General features: G+C 41.5%; 1 long non-coding RNA gene across 1 annotated transcript; it reads right to left on the bottom strand.

Annotated features, from left to right (window-relative positions):
* Window positions 1–472: 472 nt before the first annotated feature.
* Window positions 473–3722, bottom strand: LOC146170687 (uncharacterized). Its single transcript, XR_014703140.1, has 3 exons — window positions 3571–3722; window positions 3016–3096; window positions 473–1088 (listed from the first exon to the last, which is right to left on the bottom strand). It is a non-coding gene; the product is annotated as an uncharacterized LOC146170687 (long non-coding RNA).
* Between the last annotated feature and the right edge of the window lie 21459 nt (window positions 3723–25181).

Raw genomic sequence — 25181 nt, 5'->3', positions numbered from 1 at the left:
CCCTCAAAGATGGTGCTTCGGTTGGTCATAACACCCTTCTATGGGGCCAATGCACTGGGGTGTTTCCATCACCTTTACACCCTGTTGCAGGGTGGAAGCAGTGGCATTGCACCCTTACACCCCTTGATAAAAATCAGTGCGGATAACGTCCATATATTGCATTCCCTAATTAGGAATTACTTTTGCCAGTACACGTTCCTTAATGCTTTTCCTATGTGCTCATTTGCAATCAAGCTTAATGGTATTCCTTTTAACCACCTTTAATGCCAAATGAGCATGTAAAGAGATGCTGCATGCCATTATTTTGACATCTCAAATGGCCCATGCCAGTATGATTGTTTTTTCAAATTCACAGAGCATGTTGCAAAAAAAAATGTCACACAGAAGGAAACTGGAAATCTTTTATTCGGCATAGAAGGGTCAGGGTTCAGGCTAGTGGGTGCTCGGGTGCTGGCGGAGGGGAGGGGGGTGGGGGGGCACTTGTGTTCTGTTTCTTCATTGGTTCGCGCTATGGAACCTCATTTATTTAACAATACTGCCGCTCTCCACCGCGAGCCTAGCAGACGGGCTAAAACATACATGGTATGTACGTAAATACCTAAAAAAATGAAAGAAGCAAAACAGTTCCAACAAATGCAGACAACAAAGTATACATTTTTTTCAAAAACAACCGAGCAATGAACACAACAGCATGGTGACATTTCTTAAAAAACAACAACAAAACTTTTAGTCGTATGCAGCAATAATCGCAGTACACAATATTAATACTATGCTTTGTCAGTGTCAACGCGTGCGCCTGCATAAAATTCGGCCTTAAGCGATGAAATAAAGCGTCGTGCAGCGCATCTTGGCTTCGACACGCAGATGCCCAAAAAGAGGTGCTCTATAAAGCAGCACAAATTGTCAGACCCCTTGTCATATGTCAAATTGAACAGCCAAAATCAACCCATTATTGGAACAATACCCTAAGTAGAGTCGATGACTCGAAGAAGCTTCCGCTGCTGAATGAAGGGGAAATGCTCTTCAGCTTCTTTGATGCTGCTCCCAGTATATCCGACGCACGGCGTGGCAGGCTTTTCTTCCTGTTCCTTGATAAAATTGTGAAAGAAGTGCATAGCAGAGCAGCTATATAAATATGCACTGCACCTGGCAAAAATCAAATTCAACATATTTTCTACTCTATATTTAGAATACGCCAATGCCCCTTTAGTGTACAGCAGTGTGCTGGAAAAGGGCCCTGTCGGAAACCACTGGTGGTTATCTCACAATTAACAATGCAGAGTATACTGTTATGGTTGGTTCGGGAGGCACAAAGCCAGCAGTCTGATCAAGTCATAAATGAGAGCACATAAGGTCAACCCATTTTTATTCATGCAGCATGCTGTTGCATTGTAATTTTAGATTATGCAAGGTATTTTATCAAACAAAAATGGCTACACTCATCAAAAGCACCTGGGTTAGAGAACTTCTATGCTGCCCCACGAACTTTTCATTTTACATGAACTGGAATGCTTATTATGATAGTTAAAAATGTAAATAAACAATAAACAGCACTGGAGCACGGTGTTTACTACTAAAATATTAACAGCTGGCTCAATTGAAGGCTCCACACAAGGCCTACAGCATACACTGCACTGGCCAAGTAGATACTGCAGAGCCAAACAAAAAAAAACGTGGAAAGAGCATACTTAGTGATGGGGCACTACAAAAAAAAAAAAAAAAAAAAAAACAAAGTGCATGCAATACATAACACATAATGCATTTCTGAACTTTTGCACGTCTTCTTGTGCTAAGTATGAACCAGCCAAGCCCTAGGTCATCGCAATGCTTCCTGAAGTGTTTACATTTAAGGTTTAGTAACAAGGAAAAAGTGTTCTCGCTGCTCTATGTGGCAGTTCTGAAACTTCATCACACATTATTCATTGAAAGTGTACACTGGAGCTTTGAGTTGAGCGACAATTACATGTGCAACAGCAGAGCATTACCAAACAACCAAACAGCAGAAGCTCTAAAAAATGTCAACATTGAAGCATGGCATGTTAAAACATTTTTCACGCATAGCACATTGTATGCATAGGCATCCAGAACATCAGTGGTGAGCCTCAAGAGGCAGCAGGAAGCTCAAGTGTTCAAGAAGTTGTAATCGTTATAGCGGCAGGCAGTCTGAGCACTTTGAAATACTAAAGGTTCGAATACTAAAAATATGTTGACTAACTTGAAATGCAAAAATAACAATTTGGATTTATTGAGAATGTTTACTATAAATGAGAATGTCTATGACAGTGCCACATGGTTAATGCATGAAATGTTAGCATCTGTAGTTGAAGGCATTATATTTATACAGCATGAACCTTGAAACACAGCAGTATTTTCTCCCAACCAATGTGGTAAACCTAATCTCAGAAGAATTAAAATTATTGCATCATTTCAAACTTGGCTAGCAAATTACAGCATTTTTTAAAAACAACTATTAAACTGCATTACCCACCTTCAGAAGCCTGTAGGATAAGACAATGTGGCAAATATTTCTTTTGAAGCAGTCTCAGATTATATATTCCAGACATTAGGAACATGTTAGGTACTAGCATGCATGAGCAGGTTGAGAGACCCCTTTCCAGCAAATGCTAAACCCCACCAAGCTGCCTGCAAGAGCCATCTGATAAAGCACTGCTGGTCCACTGCAGAAGAGTGCTTAGTCAAATGGAACACTGCACCAATGTTAACATTACCAGTGCTACATCAGGTGACTCTTGTATGCAATACGACGTGGTAAGCATGTGATGGCAGGAGTCTCTTAAAAGTGCTTTTGATTGTACTTGCAGTGCAAATGACCCTTTCACAGCAAAGAATTCACAGTTGTGATGAAAACTTGTGTAGTATCAGTATTTGAATTATGAATCACTAATACATATTACAAGTTAGACTGTAAACCATTTTAGAAACAAAGAAAATTCGCTAATAATGTCGGTTTCAAGTAGGCTTCCTGAATATTCAAATGACAAAGAGAAAACTTACAAATGATACAAACAACATCCAGAGCTCCCGGCTGGTTCCCAATGTTTGCCAAGAGTTGCAGAATGCATACTGTCTGTACATCTACAATAGAAATAAGCAACGCAACAATGGTGTACCCCCTTGCAGGTAAAAAGAGACAGCCGAGTTTTGAGGCGATAATTTATTGTCTAATTTAGGAAGGCAAATAAACAAAATTGAAAACATGTAGAGGCACGCAAACTGAAAGCCAAACATCTGACAGCAAAAATTAGCAAAGCTTGTGAAGATTTGAATCAGGTATCACCTAATTCTCTGCTACTAGTTGAATAGATTCGAAAAGGCTGCACCATTACAATGGAGAAGAACAATAGGTAATTTAAATATAGCTAATGCGCAAATTGTTACATATGAAAAAATGCACAGGCTAGTTATGGTTTTATTATTCTTTCTGATGCTCAGCCATATTTTTAGTATATCTATAAGGCAATGCAAAATGGCAAAAATGTAGGCATTTAGCGAAAAACTGCCAATTAGATAGCACATACAGCAAACAGAAGGAAACAGCTTAACACTTACGCTTCTTTCTCCTTTCACGCATTCCCTCAGAACATACTTCGAGCACCCGGGCAATGTCCTTTTTTCTTGCACGAATGGTGTCCTTCAAAACCAAGACAAGTGTCCTGTTAAGGCCAATTTTAACTGCCTCTTTGCCGTCCTTCTTGATCAGCATGTTGACGTCATGTATGAACTGCAAGTTTGTGTGAATGGTAGCCATAAAGAATTCATTTTACACAATGTTTCAAGCAACTGAATATTAAAAATCATTGTACAAAAGCTAAGGCAATTGATGCCTTTGTACATATTTAAAAAAAAAAAAACTGGCATTAGCAAACAGCAAATACAAATATTTATTAAGGTTAGAAAACTGCAAAAACCATCAGTATTTTGCCACTCATCGCCAAACTGCAAGCAATATTAAGGAAAGTCTAATATAAAAAATAACAAAACAAAAATTATGATCCTCCTTCCTTCAACTTGGCACACGGCTGAATGGCAATAAAATATGTAATATATCTCTAAACTAAGGGTCCCCGCTCAGCTTTAAAAAGTAGGCTTCAATTCTTAGAGACAATCTACAGACATGCATCGTTAGCATATGAAAGTCAAATTGTTTTCTGGGCCCTATAAATCAGTAAACTGCTTTCAACACATACATTACAATTTTTTTTAATAACAGTAGGTCACAAATTTGCCTGCAATATGCGCACTGTGATGAGCAAAGAAGGTAAACATATGCGACTAAGGCTATGATAACCGCTTCATATGTACATTTAAGCAAAAGACAAAAAAAAGTAAACATCTGGTCAGAATGAAACTTTGTAATAGCAACATCCGGTACAATATTTGGCCACAGAATTCAAGCTGTCGACCTCTACTTGAATGCTGAGGCATCAGTATCGAATATCCATTTATTCTAGTCTAAAGACACTACAAAAATCAAGTAACGCGGTCAAACAGTATGTTGAAATGTGACCACAAAAATAATGAAAACTGGATGGTTTGAACCACATCAACTGACTTAGCACGTGTACAAGTGCCTTAATTGAAGTCTTGCTGAAAATAAAATATGTACCTAAATGATTCTTCGAGAGCGAAAGTAAAGGCCATAACAAAAGCAGCATAATAAAAATGCAAATTCACACTCCATGCAACCGCAAAATATGGTCCCCGTAAAATGAAAAATGCTCCCATTGTGATTAAAAAAAGCAAATCCAGACGCGGGGAAGTTAACATAGGCTGATGATAGCGGCATATAGTTTACGCAGTTTGGAATAAACTATTATGCAACCAGGCCGGCCGACCAGCGCACTTCGATGCCGAGAGCACGAGCGCAGAGGCGTGCCGCGCTGAACGGCCGCCGAGAACGATCGAACATAGCCTCCTCGAACAAAAAGTTTAAACAGAAGGGCTGCGGGAGGACGCTCCCCGAGCAGCTGGACGGTGCGCGCCTGTGCTACGAGTAAATAAAAAAAAAGGGGGGGGGGGAGGGGTGGCAGCGCTCCGAGTGAAATACGAGGATGAAGCATGAAAGAGGTTTCAGGAGAGCGAGCGCGAAGTCTAAGAGATAAGGGAGGAGGGGGGAGGGGGGAGTCGAGAGTGCTAGGAGAAAATAAGGTAGTACGCCAACATGACCTTGCAGCACGAACGGAAACGGTAGAACAAAACCGAGTCGTTGCGAACTGAGCGCAAGTATCAAACTGTCAAGAAACGAAAATCGTTTCGTGAACCTCCTGCGCGTGCAAAATGCAAGGAAACGTAGCACATACATTATTTCTGTTCAAGAAAGTTGAGACTGATGTTCTTGCGCGAAATCTGCGTAACTCCCCGCGACATCTACCACATGTGCGATGTCATTTTGGCAGCCAGGTGAAAACAAGCGCTTGTCTCACGTTTTCATTTCAGCACATTCTGGAGTGTTCCGGCACAAAAAGACACAGAATGCAGCATTCCGGTAGGAGACTGTTCCCACAAAGCGCAATATGCGTGAGAATAGGCTTACCTTTTCAGACGATTGCGTCAGCCGCAAAGTACGCAGTCCGCCTTCGTATATCACCGGCACCGAACCAACCAGTGCGATTTCAGCGCGAGTGCAATGTAGTCGGCGCATATACCTCTTAGTCACGCAAAAAAAAAAAAATATCGTCCATGCCTTCTTCTTTCGAACATCTCAAACATAAAGCGGTGCAGCAGTCCTTCGGCCTGAGCAACGCAAAAAGAAGCCCGGACACTTGCCGACGCGATAAATGCCCGCTTGCGTTAAACACCACATGTAGAATGCACTTCACAAGCGTACACACTTCTGTAACACATGTGCATGGGTAATGCAACACATTTCACGAGGGTACACAATCGAAGAAGCACATTCAGCATTCGCCGAAACGTGGTCGAAACGCATCCCACAATGCTAACGGCCATATTGTGAAATTTGAAAAGAGCGTTCGTAGCTACCGGCGGCCTCCTGGCGGTGAAATTTTGTTTCAGTTTCTGTTTCATTTTTAGAAAGCACTCGTGTGTGATTTTAATTTTAGCGTTACTTTTGGTGCTTTATTTAGGTGTTGGGTTATATTAGCAGCGCCGCTTGTGTATAAAAGGCTACGAAGTTACGCAGCCATATACCCCCAGCATGTTAGGTGATATTGCTTGCCCGTAACACCCTAAGGCATATTCTCCAACCAAAGCACCCCTTTGGCATGCAAGAGGTTATTTCCAATGGCACGAACACCCTAGACTACGGGTGTAAGGGTGTTTTGAAACAGACAAATGCCCAAAAAGGTGTTTTTGTTTTTACAGTGTATGCCGTCAGTAAGAGAAGTGAAAACGGGGACAAAAAATCACAACGCTCAGGAGAATGAGCGTTCGTTTTAGCTCGGACTACGGGTCCAATAAATTTCCTGAACTGAAGGAAGCGTTGGTGAAGCCGTATAATTTTTGAACCGTTCTTTACCGCTCCTAGTGAAAGGGGGAAGCAGAATGACAGGGAGGAGATTATACTCGTCTCGCGTAATGCATTTGCCATTATTATTGGTAACATACTGACAAATGGAGGGAAATAAATATAATGGCACACACTGAAGCTTCGTCTGTGACGGTATGACGCGATGTCCTCCATACATTTGTGCATCTAATATATCGCACATTCCTATCAGCATTTTGTACTAAGCAACCATTGTATCCAGCAACCGCTCTTAGGTGTCTATCCTACATATGAACTCCTCTTTAACCAAACCGCATGAAAGCGCTTGCGCGGTACAGGAGTAGGTTGGCATGCTCTTCATTCAACCGCACTAGAAAGCAGCTTCTTATTCCACCTTCCCCCCTCAAATCAGCAACCAGACTTGGCAGTTCTTCCAAGATTTCTGATAATATTATATGTCATGTTGTGAAGCCGTACAAATTATCAAAGTAGTGCGGGGCATTGTCATATGACAGCAGCAACGAAGCAGCGCTCACAACGCAGGCGCCGAATTTTCTGGTTAAAGATAAGTTGGACAATAATTGCTGAAAAATGGTGCATATATCTTGCTTTATATATTTTGCAACTGCGCTATTACGCGCTTCTTTTGCTTACCTTGTACGTATTATTTTCATGCTGTAAAGGGCTTGGCACGGAAACATTCGTCGTCTGAAAGTGTGCAATTGTTTTTAGACCGGTGATTTTGCAGCAGAGGGAGAGGGAGAGGTCTCTGCCAATTTGGTCACTGAAAGAATGTGATGTCATCCCATCCACTGGAGATACACTAATCTGCAAAAGCAAATGAGTTCTTGAATCATGCTTGGTTTCAGGTCAGGGAGCGAGGTATCGAAGCGCAAATTTAACGCAACTCGTATTTTTTATGAAATAAGGATAAAGTTGCAAGAGAGGCCTCGCTAAGCAATTGTTAGTGAGGCATACACCTAAGGTAATTTTCTAAGGTAATTTTAGCCAAGTGGTAAAAATAAAACCTTCTAGGAAGGCCAAGGAGATGACTTGTGTGCAGCTGCCAGCTGTCTGGCGCACCACAGGCATTTATGAATTTTGCAATTATGTAATTACTAATAAACATATTTGACTAACCATCTAATTATTGCCTTTATATACGAAATGTGAATTGCAAACTGAAGAACCTCTGAAACCTCCATTCCATTCACTTTCATTAAAGAAAGCCTGCCGAGTTCCTTTTTTTCAGACGAACAAATAAATCTCGCGAAATACAAGAACTATTACGTGGCTGGCGCATTCGCGTGCAGTGATTGTGATGCTCCCAATTGCCGTTAGACCGAACGAAATTATCTGTAGCCGTCACTCGACAACCCATTCCAGCGGTAGGTTGATATGCTGGCGATGGTTGCCGCGAGCTCAAAGCAGTCGCTGCAACTTGCACCGTCACGTGCTCCGAAGGTTGAGGCTGTCTAAGAAACCGACGCAAACATAACAGGCTGTCGCTGCAACGGTGAAATGGAGCCACGGCCGCAGCTGATTTTTGTTCAAACCACGGTTGAGAGCAGCACAATCGTGGCGCACGAATGCGCCAGTCAGGTGAATATTTTGCTTATTTCGCGGGTGTATTTTTGCAGATAGAAACAAAAGCTACATGTGATGCATTCTTCATCGCAAAACAGTTAGATAGGGTTTCGGAAGGTGCTCTCCGAATTTGCAAATGACAGTTATTGTCTCAAGATAATATTCCGTATAATAACTTACAAGTTATCTGCAAGCATAAATTGCCTGAGGTGCGCAAGATGGCTGGGAGCTTTACTCAACTGGTTTTCCAGGCCAACTTCAATGGTTTTATTCTACGCCTCGGCTAAAGTTAGCGTGTGCATACTGTATATATTTCGACAATGGAGGCAAGACACTCATTTGACATTCATTTGAAGGTAATAAGGAATAGGAAATTTAGTCATAACCAGTTCGAACCATGAGAACACACTTGAGTAAAAAAATAATAAAAGAAGGGGGGGAGATGCAAAAGATTCACATTAGGAAACAGAGCCCTTAACTAAAACTTTTAATTCCAAGAGGAAACCACTGAAAAGCTGGTCAGTGGGAGCCGTCATTGCTTTTTAATCATGCATTTAAAGGCGGTGCTTAATATCTAGCCTACTTCACTTGCACACATTAATTGTCCAACAGCCGCCTACGGCAGTTGATGGCTTTCCGTTGAAAAGAACTGCGTACGCTAAAATAAATCATAGATCGCAAGCATCATTTTAGTGGCAGCGCGTAAATACGAGGTTTCATGTATTCTATATCATGCTCAGACGCAAAGTGAATGCCAGACCTTCGTTTTCGATAGTGTCAATCAGTAAAGTCGCAACGTAATAAATGGCAGATCAGATGTTTTTTGTCGCAATAATTACTGACTGTTACCAGTTCTGATACGAAAAATTTGATTTAAATCTCCTTCCCATGAAAATTATATTCGGTGAATAGGAGAGCATTACTCTCAAAAGAGACATTTGAGAAGGGCGAAGAAAACAAATGCGCATAATAGCAAAAGGGGCCATAAATATTTCACAATAAGAAAAGCTTCTAAACTATAAATTATTTTATTATATTTTACAGGACGCACTACGCGACAAATATATTTGATTTTGAATGATATAGGAGAGAATCCAAGAAAAAGCAGCGCTATCCGATATTCATGAAAAACAATGACACCATCGGCAACTAGTTGTCAAAACATGGCTGCTCGTGACTGGAGCTGTGAAGGAGCTGGTTACTGCATCAATAACTATTAGGGGTAATGCAGTTTTTTCCTGCAGAGTAGCATACGGTCACGGCCTCCACGTACGGAACTAAGCGACTTTCGCCGAACTTTCGTACCATTGAAAACACTAATAAAACATGCTTCCTATTAGATTGAGCACGTTTTGTTATGCATTACAACTATAAGCGTAGAATGGCAAACACGGCGTATACGCCACATGCCCAGCCTTAAATATTACCGTTCTCAACCAAGTGACTGACCGTCGCATCTAATTCACTCTAAGTTCCCCTCCGAAAAATGTGCGCCATGAATTACCTTCATGCCGGTTCTAAATGCGAAAAGGAGGTGGATATGGTCTAGTATTTTTTTTTATTTCTTAGTATCACGGCTGCTCTTAGATCATGCTAATTACGGGAGCCATATTGCGCTCAGTAGGGCACAGTAAACCTTGCCTAGTTGTGCACACTTTGCTTGTTTGTAAATTCTATTACCAGAAGACACAAAAACAGTTTTATGATGATTTGCTTCGTTGGTAAAGAAAATAAACAGCTATTAGAAACTGCTCAGAACAATAACACTTATTTCATAATAGGCATAAGAGATGTATAAAATAACATTTTTGGAATGTTTTAGAGGGATTGGTGTTTTTTATTTCAATACTGCAATAATGGTGTGGTACACTTGGTAAAAAGTTTAGTTCGAATTATTTTCTAGTTGTATTTTCGCATACTCTCATTAATGGCAGGGAGCCCCAGAACATAATAACGAGCTATCAATAAGGAATAACTCACGTACAACCACACTTACGGCCTCGGCAGCGAACGGGACCATAATATGCATTTCTGCAGCTTATTTCCTATCGTTGTGTTTGCAGAGAAAGCAGCTATGATGTACAAAGAGGTTCAGCGATGCTTCTTTTGTCAAGGGCAGTGATCGGTTTCGGAAGACGTACGTTTTGCAAATTTGATTCAAAGTCTTTTGCATGTTTCTCATTCAGGACAAAGAGGTGTTCCACACACGTTCCAATATTGGAACCCTGAACAGCATTGTTTCATTCTTACGTTTGAAAACAAAACAGATGGTAAGTTAAGAAAACAATTCGAAGTGATATACATAGTCAGATGAACTAATGGTCTGTTTAGGGAGTCTGATACACTATTTTGCTTTATTAAGCTTTACTGTTCAATCGTATGTATATCTTGGCTTTCCTTTATTATCAAGTACAAGACGGTCTTGTGGTCGGAGAAATAGCGACTGAGGCTTCTACTCTCAGCCCGGCTCGTCTACGGAGCGTTTGCTGTGCTAGGCCAGGGCCATTTCTCTCTCTCTTCAGGACTCATCAAATCTAGACGCCCATTTTAGCAGTACCACGGCTCGGCGTGCAATCCCAACTGGTTGATAGAAAGCAGACTGCTTTTTATACCTAAATGTTCTCTTACTAGCGCCTGCCTCCATGCTTTAGCGAAGCGAGCCGTAGTTAGTTTTCGAACGCGGCGCACGCGCCGCGCTTGGATATTCAGCATTAATATTGTAAGGCAAATCAAGCGATTAAAACCACACTTCTCAATTTCGAGTCTTGACTGTAAGGTCACCATAGTCACGTGTGTTTGAAAAACAGTTCTGCTTTGGCGGTAACGTGTTCGCTGGTGCTTGAGCATTTGGATACAAAGTATGCCCGCCATGTTTACATTTTCGCTGACGCTACTGCTGGCAAGGTAAAAGCAGCTCTCGGTGTGACTGTAAACGCAAAAAAAAAAATGAATAATGCATGGTCCGTAGGCTTAGTGAAGTTGTGCCTTCTACAGCGACGGAAAGCATTGGCAATGAGGCGGCTATACAGAAGCTATGGTCATGTCTGGTTCTACCTGTTGTGATCCTGATTAATTCTGAACCCACCCTTCAAAGGTTAGAGCACGGGCTCTCTGTTGATAAGTTATCCTTTAGCGGTCTGCCTTGGTGTATACTCTGCAGAGCAGACACTTTTCAATACGCTTCCAATGGATGCTGTCACATATAGGTGTCCTACACTGTAAAAACAAAAACACCTTATTAGGTGTTTTCGCATGTCTATAACTAACACCCATGCACCCTTTAAAAAAAGTGGCTTCAGAGTGCCAGTACACCCTCAAAGATGGTGCTTCGGTTGGTCATAACACCCTTCTAAGGGCCAATGCACTGGGGTGTTTTCATCACCTTTACACCCTAGTGCAGAGTGGAAGCAGTAGCATTGCACCCTTACACCCCTTGATAAAAATCAGTGCGGATAGCGTCCATATATTGCATTCCATAATTAGGAATTACTTTTGCCACTACACGTTCCTTAATGCTTTTCCTATGTGCACATCTGCAATCAAGCTTAATGGTATTCCTTTTAACCACCTGTAATGCCAAATGAGCATGTAGAGAGATGCTGCATGCCATTATTTTGACATCTCGAATGGCCCATGCCAGTATGATTGTTTTTTTCAAATTCACAGAGCATGTTACAAAAAAATGTCACACAGAAGGAAACTGGAAGTCTTTTATTCGGCATAGAAGGGTCAGGGTTCGGGCTAGTGGGTGCTCGGGTGCTGGTGGAGGGGGGGGGGGGCACTTGTGTTCTGTTTCTTCATTGATGCGCGCTATGGAACCTCATTTATTTAACAATACTGCCACTCTCCACCGAGAGCCTAGCAGACGGGCAAAAGCATACGTGGTATGTACGTAAATACCTAAAAAAAATGAAAGAAGCAAAACAGTTCCAACAAATGCAGACAACAAAGTATACAATTCTTTTCAAAAACAGAACCGAACAATTAACACAACAGCATGGTGACATTTCTGAAAAAACAACAACAAAGCGTTTAGCCGTATGCAACAATAATCCAAGTACACAATATTAATACTATGCTTTGTCAGTGTCAACGCGTGCGCTTGCATAAAATTCGGCCTTAAGCGATGAAATAAAGCGTCGTGCAGCGCAACTTGGCTTCGACACGCAGACGCCCAAAAAGAGGTGCTCTATAAAGCAGCACAAATTGTCGGACCCCTTGTCATGTCAGATTGAACAGCCAAAATCGACCCATTATTGGAACAATACCCTAAGTAGAGTCGATGACTCGAAGAAGCTTCCGCTGCTGAATGAAGGGGAAATGCTCTTCAGCTTCTTTGATGCTGCTCCCAGTATATCCGACGCACGGCGTGGCAGGCTTTTCTTCCTGTTCCTTGATAAAATTGTGAAAGAAGTGCATAACAGAGCAGCAGTATAAATATGCACTGCTCCTGGCAAAAAGCAAATTCAACATATTTTCTACTCTATATTTAGAATACGCCAATGCCCCTTTAGTGTACAGCAGTGTGCTGAAAAAGGGCCCTATCGGAAACCACTGGTGGTTATCTCACAATTAACAATGCAGAGTATACTGTTATGGTTGGTTCAGGAGGCACAAAGCCAGCAGTCTGATCAAGTCATAAATGAGAGCACATAAGGTCAACCCATTTTTATTCATGCAGCATGCTGTTGCATGGTAATTTTAGATTATGCAAGCTATTTTATCAAACAAAAATGGCTAAACTCATCAAAAGCACCTGGGTTAGAGAACTTCAATGCTGCTCCACGAACTTTTCATTTCACATGAACTGGAATGCTTATTAAGATAGTTAAAAATGTAAATAAACAATAAACAGCACTGGAGCACGGTGTTTACTACTAAAATATTAACAGCTGGCTCAATGGACCATTTGCGGAAAAGCTCCTGCGCATGCGCGACAAAGGCACAACTAGCGCCCTCTGTAGGCGATTTGGTTTTGGTTGGAAAACATGACCAGCGCTGCCTAGCCGTGCGTTCTTGCGCTGTTGAGCGGTGGAGGATTTGAGTTGCTTGTCTCTTTTGCCGTGTGTGTGTGTGCCCGTGGCTCCGGAAAACTTATCACGCATTTAAAAAAAAAAGAAAGCCGGCCGTCTGGATATTGCATGACTGGCCCCCGAGCGCGCGTCGTCTGCTAACGAAGTAGTGTGCTCGGTGTCCTCTTCTGCTGCTGCTTTGTGGAGGCGCTTTTGTTCTCCCCCCCCCCTTTTTTTTTTCCTTTTTGGCGGTGCCATAATCTATTCTTATGAGTTTTGTTTCCTTTTACAACCTCACCATTTACGGAAAAGGGGCCATCTCTGCCTTGAGACAACTTAGTGTAGAGCTTGCTTTTGACACGTAAATTGCTGGAGTGAGTTCTATACCTTCACCAAGAACTATCGACTTGCAGAGTACGCCCGTGCAAGAAGAAGCATCCTAGTGCCCTCACAGAAACACTCAACAGCAGCCCTGCTACATGCTGACAGGTTTCGCTGAGCCTTCAATAAGGAGTAAAGAAACGCACAGCATTGTTCAATATTGCATGCAGTCTAAAGACAGCTATTTGACTGGAACGCCTTCTATCTAAGCTAAGCATGGGCCATGCAACAGCGACACTTGTATGTATATATATATATATATATATATATATATATATATATATATATATATATATAATGAGGACCACGACGATATACAAGGCGCGAAAGACGAAGCCGTTGATGGGGTCGGTTGTGCCCATCCGGCCCTTTCCGAAGTAGCTGGGCTACAGTGAACTGTAGCTGGGCGTTCTTGCTGTATTTGGCGCTTGCTGCCAAATGAACACATATCAGTTTGATAAGAGCGCTTCCATCGACAGATTTGGTGGGAAATGAATTTTATATACTTGTATGAACATTCATCGTAAATCCAACAACACAATAGCAAGGTGCGCTATATCTGAACAGCGGGAGCACGGCAGAGTGCAGCCTATGCAGGAAGCGGTCCGTCAGTAAGCGAAGCTCTCGCGTATGAGCGCAAGCGTGGTTGAGATAATACGAGTCGTTTACTAATCAGTAAAGCCTGGACGTGTTACATAATAGTGCATCCCATGTCACTGTAACACGGTCTGCGCATTAGCGCCCATGCAATACACGTTCATTTTGTGTATCAGCATTCATGTTTCTAACCAAAATATCTCACCCTGCAACGCAATCGCAGTGAGTTCAAACGATGTGGCCCGAATCAACCGCAAACCATGGCATTGTCGCATAAACACTGCGATCTTCATGGATGGTGCTCACTCTCATCAAAACTTATGTCAGGTTCCTGACATGGCCTTCCTCCTTTAAGCATAGGCTGGAATGCGCCTGGCAAGCAGTTCAGGACCCAAACTGCACGTATATATTGCTCATACGTGGTCATTATTCTGGCTACAACCCGAAAAGTAGGCGCTCTACATCATTCTCCTTCTATGTCATCCTCTTTCTCCAGCATATGCACGTTTTCAGAAAAAGAGCAGCACTAAAACAACGATTTAAGCGCACGTGAAGCGCCGAACGCTGCCTTGCGCATGCCAGTTCGAGAAGACCTTTCCAACCAAAAGTGCCGGCGAAGCTTTCCTTTTTGGACGACAGGTGGCGGTCGCTTTTCCGCAAATGGTCGATTGAAGGCTTCACACGAGGCCTACAGCATACCCTGCACTGGCCAAGTAGATAGTGCAGAACCCAACAAAAAAAAAACGTAGAAAGAGCATACTCAGTCATGAGGCACTACAAAGAAAAAAACAAAGTGCATGTAATACATAACACATAATGCATTTCTGAACTTCTGCACGTCTTCTTGTGCTAAGTATGAACCAACCAAGCCCTAGGTCATCGCAATGCTTCCTGAAGTGTTTACATTTAAGGTTTATTAACAAGGAAAAAGTGTTCTCGCTGCTCTATGTGGCAGCTCTGAAACTTCATCACACATTATTAATTGAAAGTGTACACTGGAGCTTTGAGTTGAGCGACAATTACATGTGCAAAAGCAGAGCATTACCAAACACCCAAACAGCAGAAGCTCTAAAAAATGTCAACACTGAAGCATGGCATGTTAAAACATTTTCCACGCATAGCACATTGTATGCATAGACATCCAGAACATCAGTGGTGAGCCTCAAGCGGCGGCAGGAAGCTCAAGTGTTCCAGAAGTTGTAATCGTTATAGCGGCAGGCAGTCTGAGCACTTTGAAATACTAAAGGTTCGAAAACTAAAAATATGTCGACTAACTTGAAATGCAAAAATAACAATTTGGATTTATTGAGAATGTTTACTATAAATGAGAATGTCAATGACAGTGCCACATGGTTAATGCATGAAATGTTAGCATCTGTAGTTGAAGGCATTATTTTTACAGCATGAACCTTGAAACACCGCAGTATTTTCTCCCAACCAATGTGGTAAACCTAATCTCAGAAGAATTAAAATTATTACATCATTTTAAACTTGGCTAGCAAATTACAGCATTTTTTTAAAACAACTATTAAACTGCATTACCCACCTTCAGAAGCCTGTAGGATACGACAGTGTGGCAAATATTTCTCTTGAAGCAGTCTCAGATTATATATTCCAGACATTAGGAACATGTTAGGTACTAGCATGCATGAGCAGGTTAATAGACCCCTTTCCAGCAAATGCTAAACCCCACCAAGCTGCCTGCAAGAGCCATCTGATAAAGCACTGCTGGACCGCTGCAGCAGAGTGCTTAGTCAAATGGCACACTGCACCAATCTTGACATTACCAGTGCTTCATCAGGTGAAACTTGTATGCAATACGAAGTGGTAAGCATGTGATGGCAGGAGTCTCTTAAAAGTGCTTTTGATTGTACTTACAGTGGAAATAATCCTTTCACAGCAAAGAATTCACAGTTGTGATGAAAACTTGTGTAGTATTTCTATCTGAATTATGAATCACTAATACATATTACAAGTTAGACGTTAAACCATTTTAGAAACAAAGAAAATTCGCTAATAATGTCGGTTTAAGGTAGGCTTTCTGAATATTCAAATGACAAAGAGAAAATTTACAAATGATACAAACAACATCCAGAGCTCCCGGCTGGTTCCCAATGTTTGCCAAGAGTTGCAGAATGCATACTGTCTGTACATCTACAATAGAAATAAGCAACACAACAATGGTGTACCTCCTTGCAGGTAAAAATAGACAGCCGAGTTTTGAGGCGATAATTTATTGTCTAATTTAGGAAGGCAAATAAACAAAATTGAAAACATGTAGAGGCACGCAAACTGAAAGCCAAACATCTGACAGCAAAAATTAGCAAAGCTTGTGAAGATTCGAATCAGGTATCACCTAATTCTCTGCTACTAGTTGAACAGATTCGAAAAGGCTGCACCATTACAATGGAGAAGAACAGTAGGTAATTTAAATTTAGCTAATGCGAAAATTGTTACATATGAAGAAATGCACAGGCTAGTTATGGTTTTATTATTCTTTCTGATGCTCAGCCATGTTTTTAGTACATCTATAAGGCAATGCAAAATGGCAAAAATGTAGGCATTTAGCGAAAAACTGCCAATTAGATCGCACATGCAGCAAACAGAAGGAAACAGCTTAATACTTACGCTTCTTTCTCCTTTCACGCATTCCCTCAGAACATATTTCGAGCACCCGGGCAATGTCCTTTTTTCTTGCACGAATGGTGTCCTTCAAAACCAAGACAAGTGTCTTGTTAAGGCCAATTTCAACTGCCTCTTTGCTGTCCTTCTTGATCAGCATGTTGACGTCATGTAAGAACTGCAAGTTTGTGTGAATGTAGCCATAAAGAATTCATTTTACTCAATGTTTCAAGTAACTGAATATTAAAAATCATTGTACAAAAGCTAAGGCAATTGATGCCGTTGTACATATCTGAAAAAAAAAGAAAACTGGCATTAGCAAACAGCAAATACAAATATTTACTAAGGTTAGAAAACTGCAAAAACCATCAGTATTTTGCCACTTATCGCCAAACTGCAAGCAATATTAAGGAAAGTCTAATACAAAAAATTACAAAGCAAAAATTATGATCCTCCTTCCCTCTACGTGCACGGCTGAATGGCAATAAAATATGTAATATATCTCTAAACTAAGGGTCCCCGCTCAGCTTTAAAAAGTAGGCTTCAATTCTTAGAGACAATCTACAGACATGCATCGTTAGCATATGAAAGTCAAATTGTTTTCCGGGCCCTTTTAATCAGTAAACTGCTTTCAACACATACATTACAAATTTTTTAATAACAGTAAGTCACAAATGTGCCTGCAATATGCGCATTGTGATGAGCAAAGAAGGTAAACATATGCGACTAAGGCTATGATAACCGCTTCATATGTACATTTAAGCAAAAGACAAAAAAAAAGTAAACATCTGGTCACAATCAAACTCTGTAATAGCAACATCCGGTACAATATTTGGCCACGGAATTCAAGCTGTCGACCTCTACTTGAATGCTGAGGCATCAGTATCGAATATCCATTTATTATAGTCTAAAGACACTACAAAAACCAAGTAATGCGGTCAAACAGTTATGTCGAAATGTGACGACAAAAATAATGAAAACTGGATGTTTAAACCACATCAGCTGACTTAGCACGTGTACAAGTGCCTTAATTGAAGTCTTGCTGAAAAAAAAAATACGTACCTAAATGAAAAGCAGCATAATAAAAATGCAAATTCACACTCCATGCAACCGCAAAATATGGTCCCCGTAAAATGAAAAATGCTCCCATTGTGATTAAAAAAGGCAAATTCAGACGCGGGGAGTTAACATAGGCTGATGATAGCGGCATATAGTTTACGCATTTTGGAATAAACTATTATGCAACCAGGCCGGCCGACCAGCGCACTTCGATGCCGAGAGCACGAGCGCAGAGGCGTGCCGCGCTGAACGGCCGCCGAGAACGATCGAACATAGCCTCCTCGAACAAAAAGTTTAAACAGAAGGGCTGCGGGAGGACGCTCCCCGAGCAGCTGGACGGTGCGCGCCTGTGCTACGAGTAAATAAAAAAAAGGGGGGGGGGGGGAGGGGTGGCAGCGCTCCGAGTGAAATACGAGGATGAAGCATGAAAGAGGTTTCAGGAGAGCGAGCGCGAAGTCTAAGAGATAAGGGAGGAGGGGGGAGGGGGGAGTCGAGAGTGCTAGGAGAAAATAAGGTAGTACGCCAACATGACCTTGCAGCACGAACGGAAACGGTAGAACAAAACCGAGTCGTTGCGAACTGAGCGCAAGTATCAAACTGTCAAGAAACGAAAATCGTTTCGTGAACCTCCTGCGCGTACAAAATGCAAGGAAACGTAGCACATACATTATTTCTGTTCAAGAAAGTTGAGTCTGATGTTCTTGCGCGAAATCTGCGTAACTCGCCGCGACATCTACCACATGTGCGATGTCATTTTGGCAGCCAGGTGAAAACACGCGCGTGTTTCACGTTTTCATTTCAGCACATTCTGGAGCGTTCCGGCACAAAAAGACACAGAATGCAGCAATCCGGTAGGACACTGTTCCCACAAAGCGCAATGTGCGTGAGAATAGGCTTACCTTTACAGACGATTGCGTCAGCCGCAGAGTACGCTGTCCGCCTTCGTATCACCGGCACCGAACCAACTAGTGCGATTTCAGCGCCAATGCAATGTAGTCGGCGCATATACCTCTTAGTCACGTAGAAAAAAAAATCGTCCATGCCTTCTTCTTTCGAACATCTCAAACATAAAGCGGTGCAGCAGTCCTTCGGCCTGAGCAAAGCAAAAAGAAGCCCGGACACTTGCCGACACGATAAATGCCCGTTTGCGTTAAACATCACATGTAGAAGGCACTTCACAAGCGTACACACTTCTGTAGCACATATGCATGGGAAATGCAACACATTTCACGAGGGTACACAATCGAAGAAGCACATTCAGCATTCGCCGAAACGTGGTCGAAACGCACCGACAATTCTAACGGCCATATTGTGAAATTTGAAAAGAGCGTTCGTAGCTACCGGCGGCCTCCTGGCGGTGAAATTTTGTTTCAGTTTGTTTCATTTTTAGAAAGCACTCGTGTGTAATTTTAATTTTAGCGTTACTTTTGGTGCTTTATTTAGGTGTTGGGTTATATTAGCAGCGCCGCTTGTGTATAAAAGGCTACGAAGTTACGCAGCCATATAGCCCCAGCATGTTAGGTGATATTGCTTGCCCGTAACACCCTAAGGCATATTCTCCAACCAAAGCACCCCTTTGGCATGCAAGAGGTGATTTCCAATGGCACGAACACCCTAGACTCAGGGTGTAAGGGTGTTTTGAATCAGACAAATGCCCAAAAAGGTGTTTTTGTTTTTATAGTGTAGTCAACGAAGTGGCGGACAGTGAGCCCATAAAGTGCTCCCGGATCACCGATCAAGAAGAATTCCTCAAGACACCAAAATGCTCCTAAAAGAAATTATTCGCAGGCATTTCATTCCTTCTTGGAGTTCACTCTATAAGTCATGCTTGAGCAAAGTACTAAAACAATCTCAAACCAATTTGGTAGGTCGCATTCCCCCGGCGTCTGCATGTACCCCTGCTGGGTGTATAAGACGGGTCTCGAAACGTCTACGGTGTGTTCCACATGTGCAATGTGTTTGGATAAAAAACAATAAATTATGTGCTGTCCAGGGCACAGCGCGTAAAGGAGCGGATTACCGCCAAAGTTCTTTTCAGGACATTGCCTACGCGTGCGGAAATCAGTCTTGCAGAAAGACGTTTCGTGCCTTCTTTTCACTTTCCCCTTAGACTAAGATCTGTACTCCAGATGGTTATAAAAGTAGTGACTATTATTTATTACGGGACAATATGTGTGACTGACTTGTGAACAATATTTATTATTTCAGTGGCACTACGATGAAACAATTGTGGGGAGAACTTGCAAGGCTGACACCAGCATTGCTTTTTTCATGAACATTCGTAGTTTGCATAATATATCAACCCTACATATCGGCACGAGCCTACGCATGAGTAGGCAGTCTATGTTTATTGTTTTTTAAATTTAACTGTTCTGACTTTTTTCAATATCTTTTAAAAACGAGGGCTTTTTGTTTCTAGAATTTTGTGCTGATGAAGCAGTTGTAGTCGCGATAGCGTGAAGGCAAGTTGCCATGAGAATAAGTAGATAGTTGTGAACGAAGAGCGGAATGTGAAAACGTCATCGTTGAAAAGCCAGAAGGTGAGCGTAGGGGACTGAAAAATTGCAAGAGCGAAGAAATGTAGCACAGTTCATATGTGGCGCCTCCTACGATACGCTCTGCCGATAGACACGGTCGTATAAGTTAGTAATGGGCTCTTAGAAAAGGTGGCTGGAGTGCAGCGCTGTTCGAAATAAAATAACTGATTGTAAATAAAAAAGAAAAAGTGTATTTCTACCAATGTATTGTTCACAAATGTGTTAAGGCAGTGGAAAGATATTGAAACTACTGCAGAAGTTCTCGCGCATCATACATTGTATTGCATTACCTTCCTTACAAATTTCTTTTCTGTTCTCTGCAGGAACGACAAACTGTTAACAGCACGTGTGGGGACCATATCTTCGGTCTCACCGACATGGTTCAACGTATTCTTGTGAGGAGCACTATTACAGAATTTGTGGTCATCGGAAATATGAAGTTTACTCTCCAGCATGCACTGCATAGTGTCTTCTTCTTTTTGAACTTTAGAATTGGAAGTGTCGGAGTAGCAAAAATAAAACAAAACCACTATTTTATTGCAGCTTCTGTTTTTCGACAACTGACTATGAGATTACAGCAGGTTTAAGTACCGCGATATTATAGCACTCGTGATATTGTAGCATTAGGAAGGTCTATTTGCTCACTTCTCTTCCTCTGATACGTAAGAAAATAGTAGCAAGAAAAAACCTAAGCGTGCCGTATTGTTCGAATAAAAGTGCCACGTAATAACCCATGGAGGTGGTTAGATATTTAGATATCACTGAATACTGTGCATTAGCGGTGGCCTTGTTTTCTTTCTGCAGTTGCAGTGGAGCCTCTGCGGTGCCACCTGCGACGTGAATGCCCTCCGAGTGGCTGCGCGACCTGTGGCATCACGATTGGTCACTTCGAGCCATATGGCTGAGGTTCTTAACTCCAAATCCAAATCGTCTTTAAACATTGGGTATTGGCGAAATGAGGGCAGTAGGGATGTCTCTCCAACAAAATATTTAGCATGGTCAGGCGGAATAAAAACATTTGGGGCTAGCATTTCAGTTTGAATAAACGTTGACTAGGGTTCGAGCCACGAGGCATTGTATAGATATTTTCTCGGGGGTGCTTCTGACGTTCTGGAGTCGAGACTATGCATCAATGTTGCCTGTTTGGGCTGGACTGTGACTTGCCTGAAATGAAGAAGTAGAGGCAAAAATGGTCTCATAAGCGATTGGCTTGGAGCCAGATTTGAATGTATCAAATACTAAAATAGTTAATTCAGTCAATTAGGGTGACGCCAAAGATGTGACGTCACACAACCTGAATTCGAGTCAAAAAGGGCGTAAAAAGTACTTGGCGCGAAGTTTGAAAGTACCAATAACTAAAGTAGGTAATTAGGGAAGTCAATTAGGGTCACGTCAAGGATGTGACGATACGCAGCCTGATCTAAAGCCGAAAAAGGTGCATAGAAAGGGATTGGCGCGCAATTTGAAAGTATCCAAGACTAAAATGAGTAAGCAAGAAGTGAATTAATGTGACGTAGAGGATGTGACGTCACGCAACCAGAAGTAAAGACGAAAAAGGGCATAAGAAGGGATTACCCGCAATTTGAAGGTACCAAAGAATAAAATGAATAAACAAGAAGTGAAATAATGTGGCGTAGATGATGTGACGTCACGCAACTCTAATTAGAGGCGGAAAGGGCATAACAAGGGATTAGCGCGCAGTTTTCAAAATCGTGTCCGCCGCAGTTGTAATTCAGAAGCCGTAGAGGATAATGAGTGGTGTCAATTGATTGAGGGTGACGTAATGTGTGTGAAAAAATAGTTAAGCCAATAGGGTAATTTGTAACTAATTCGAGGAAAAAAATTTGAATATAAAGGCGAAAATGGTCTCATTAGCGATTGGCTTGGCACCACAATTGAATGTATCAGATACTAAATTATTTAAATCAGTCGATTAGGGTGACGTTAAAGATGTGACATCAAGCAACCTGAAGGTGAGTCGTGTCGTTCACACACGTACGTAGATTAGGACAGATCTTATTTATGCTCGGCTATGTCGAATTACAAGGCGCATTGTTCAATAGAAACCGAATGAAACAAGTTAACCAAACATTCGCAGGGATTATCTGTAATAAAACGGCCGTCCTTGGTACGAATGAACAGAAAGCCTGAATCCAAACTGTACATGTGGCGCCATTTCGGACCCACTGCTTTAAGAAGCGCATGTTTTACTCTACCGGAACATGTTATAACGATTGAATGTGCTCGCCACTTTGGCTAAGTGGTTTAAACGCTCGCCTATAGAACCCGAGTACCAAGGTTCTAACCGAACTCGTTAAAATCCTTTCTGGTAGTTTTAGTGTTAATGAAGATCAATAGATCAGGTGAAGCATTGTTCAGTCATAGGCTCCATCAATTAATGTTCTCTATTGGCTGATGGTCTCTCACGAAATGGCTTATTCCTCAGTCATTTTCATGACGCATCTTTATTATGGTTGCGGGCATTGTGTCCCATCTGAATATATCTAATTTTATGAGATGTTACGCCTATGTCTATAGAAACACAATGGGCGTTTTCTAAATGGCTACTGGGGCAACTAGATTGCTTGAGTAGACATTTTCGCTTTATTTTTTTTATTCAAAGGTCTAGCTGTTTGGGAGAACCATTTAAAAACGGCAGTTGATGCACCTACGAGTGATCAAACTGCCTAATTACTTCATATCTTTAATGTATCTTGTTTCTGGATATATTGCGCACGTAGTACGTAATGCCAAACTTGTAATTATTTTTCTCATAACGCTAATATTAAGGGAACACAAATACAAAAGATCTCATCAAACAGGCAAACTTTCGCGCACATTGCTTTGACCGAAATTTGCAATGATATGAACAAATGTAGTCATTCAAGCCACTGTTCATCTGTTTTGTGCAGTAACAATATAGAGGGCAAATAGTAGGTTAGGCATGTCTTAGGAATTCTGAGGGTGCATTTGCTTCCAAGGAAGAAATTCAAGATTTACATATATGAGAAAACAAGCCTTATTTACTAATAATTTTCTCCCCACTAAAAGCCAAACCTTCAAATTTTCTGAACGACAACGAACTATTCCATTCATTGATCTCACTAACTTATGCTTTTTTTTTTAATGAAAGGGAAGTATAAGTGATCAAATTCGAATTATTTTTTGACTGTGTGAGTTTTTTGAAAAACTATTTGCAAAAGTGTCATTCCTTATTTTTCTCAAAATTCTTAACAATACGCAAGACGTAGGACAGGAAGGATATAAAAAAAATGTAGCATTATTATATTTTTTATCAGGTTACCTGTGTTGAAATTTATCACTTCTCCAGCGTTGGCAAAAACATCTCTATGGCGGTCGTGAAGCAGGTGCTACACCGTCCGTTGCTTTAAATATCCCATAATTGCCACGACAGACATATTTTCCTGAGTGAACACTGTAAAGTAATTTATTTTTATTAGGCAGTGTAAATATCTGACTTAACCGCGTGAATTGGCGCTGCTGTCGCCGAATGAAAATAACTGCTGAAGGGTCGGGTCATAATAATTCGGGCAGAGAATAGTTTGTCTTTTTTGTCGCTCTGCACCTGTGGTGCGGTCGTTTCTTAATAAAAGCCGCGAACATCAAAATATCATACACAATTTAAAATGAAATGTATTTCTAAAACATCGACTACGTATTCCACGCGGAAGTGTAGCCCATTGCAAACGCATGTTAACATATTTTCCAGTATATTATTATCTTTCCACAATAGACCATTGCAGACAACTTTTGATCGCATTTTGCGCTGTAGATCTAATAACATCTTGAAAAGTATCGAAGGTGAAAGTATCTTTAATTGTAATAAAATATCTGTGCATTGACGCAATTGTTTACTTTTCCTAACGCGCACTGATATTGCTGTGTGTCACTCCGAATCGAAATAGCGTCGCGTGTATTCATGGATGCTGCTTTCTGCTCTACATTTGGTCCCGGATCTAGCCGCACAAACTCGATAGCCTAGACATTTTGGGCCCAAGATGTTTCTAACGGCTACATAGGCTAACCGCACAATGCAGCACACTCTGTCGTCAGTGCTGCCGGCTAATTTCTGTAACTGCGTGCTCCACTGGTAGGTCCTCTGCCGAAGACTTGTGCACATGGCCACTCTCCAGAGAAAAGCATTTTATATGCTGTGGTTTCAGTATTAAAAGGCGCAAAATCGTAATTATTGGGAAGCAGTCATCATATCTGACCCATAACGCGGCACATGCCTTCTCCGTTCCAGGAAAGATTCACGATCATGCCGCAACAAAGATGTCCTTCGTTAACACCATGTCACATGCGTGAGCAACAAAGCTGCCAGGGATATAAAAACAAATATCGATTGCACGAAAGTGGGCCCAACAACTACGCGTCCATAAAGTACTGTTCTCAGCAACAGGAGATTGAAAAAACCTGCAATGATATTTGCGGATTATTTAAACACCAGTCATTCCTTAACAACCAGGGAACAGGCAGTAAGGATTTGATACGATAACCACCTTAAACGGTTCTTGTCAAAATTCCTAATAATGTGCAAGTGGCCTTTGAGCTTGGGGACAATTCTCAAGAATTACTTAACGAGAAAAAAATGTGAGTGTAAAGACTTACGACCGCTTGTATGAATAAACTCATGCACATAAAGTTATATGCACAAGGTACCATAGATTCCAAGTATTTATCTTTGACCTGCAAGGAAAATTTAATGATTTGAAATTATTTTCACGCTTCCGTCTCGGTTTCTCCAATCCGAATAGTCTTTATAACCTCAGCTCACTTTACGTTTGAAATAGGCTCCTTACTTTTCCATAAAAAGTTACATCCTGTGATGTTCAAAGGATAATGGCTGCTACGAACATATTGACAAGGCTCCAAGAACCTCTGAAACCATCCGTT

The sequence above is a fragment of the Amblyomma maculatum genome, unplaced genomic scaffold, assembly GCF_055883805.1.
Source record: "Amblyomma maculatum isolate TAMU_Amacu unplaced genomic scaffold, ASM5588380v1 scaffold_72, whole genome shotgun sequence".
Classification (NCBI taxonomy): domain Eukaryota; kingdom Metazoa; phylum Arthropoda; class Arachnida; order Ixodida; family Ixodidae; genus Amblyomma; species Amblyomma maculatum.
The sequence above is the reverse complement of the archived record's forward strand: the minus strand, read 5'-3'. Positions and strand labels throughout refer to the sequence as shown.